Below are 1,292 nucleotides of genomic sequence, written 5' to 3'. Positions count from 1 at the left end.
TCATTCAGTGAGGAAGAAGTAAGGAAGAATAACCTCCCTCCATTGCCAAAGCCAGAACTAGCCTGTACAATGAGTGTAAATGCTATAACACACGGGAGAGTAGGATGATGCTATTCAACACGTTAAATACCTTCTGTGCTGAGGTATCACGACAAGTCAGACGTACTCCAAATTCTTGAGTTGCTAAGAATAGAGAAAGGAATTATCCACAAATATGTTTTATTTCCATACAATGTAGTAAGTATAGTGATACAGAAATTCAAAGGGTACAAGGAGATCCCAGAGTGGGGGACTCGAGCTGAGTTTTTGGGAGTGATGAACCAGGAGGAGTGGGAGTTAATAAAAGTATTTCAGACAGACAGAAAATTGGGGGAAAAAAAAGAAGGCTCATTTGTGTGAGAAAGCTAGGTAAGTGTCTGTTTTGAAAAGGGGGTTGCATGAGATGGCAATATTACTGGGATATAATTTTTTTTCTAAACAAGTCTTGCCTCAAGTTTATTTGTACAAATAGCACAGAAGGATCCCAGCCCCATTCAGATGGCAGCCCAGGGGAACTGCACCAGTCTTCTGTCCTCACATTGGCAGACAGAGATCTCTACTCTGAAGCCTTTGTAGGGGCCTGGGCTGTACCTTCAGGAGCCTGAGCTGGAACTGAAGCTGGAGCTGCAGCCTCGAGCTCGGCTTGGTCCTTGGCCTTGGCCTTTGGCCGGCACAGCCTGAGCCCCTTGGCAATGCGAGCACGAGCACGCTTCCTGAGCTTGGGGTGTGCAACGTAGACAAGTTGCCAAGCTTGCAGCTGATACCCCTTGGGATCTTGGGCTTTACGAGGGCCCTGACAGCCTCGGCACCTGCACTCCTGGCCTTGGCATTGTTGGCCTGCATCTTCTTTAGGCCCTTCTTCTTGTGCTCCTTGGCAAAGCACATGTTCCTCAGGAACTTGGGGTCCACGCCCTTAAGAGATCCGTATCTTTGTGATCGGGGTTTCTTGACGCCATTTCCGTGCCATTTTTAGGACTGGTTGTGTGTGGGGTGGGCCTTGCACTGAGCCATGTCTGCACCTTAGGGTACGTCTCCTGAAGTGCCCAGGACTGGAAGTAGTATGTAACTTTAACACAAGTTGTGGCAAGGGACAAAAAGGAAAAAATAAACAGCGGGCACATCACAGAGGGCTGTGTATGCTATGTTAAGGAACTTTGTATTTATGCGATAACTGTCAAGGATTTTTAAGGAGAATGACTTGATCAGATTTTTATTTGGATAAATTATTCTGGTAGAAATATAAAGATAGACAA

At 46.2% G+C, this 1,292-nt stretch overlaps 1 pseudogene; it reads right to left on the bottom strand.

The window, feature by feature from the left end:
* Positions 1 to 595: 595 nt before the first annotated feature.
* Positions 596 to 1,050, bottom strand: LOC128931952 (large ribosomal subunit protein eL29 pseudogene; annotated as a pseudogene).
* Between the last annotated feature and the right edge of the window lie 242 nt (positions 1,051 to 1,292).

Source organism: Callithrix jacchus, chromosome 4 (assembly GCF_049354715.1).
Source record: "Callithrix jacchus isolate 240 chromosome 4, calJac240_pri, whole genome shotgun sequence".
NCBI classification, from domain to species: Eukaryota; Metazoa; Chordata; class Mammalia; order Primates; family Cebidae; genus Callithrix; species Callithrix jacchus.
The sequence above is the reverse complement of the archived record's forward strand: the minus strand, read 5'-3'. Positions and strand labels throughout refer to the sequence as shown.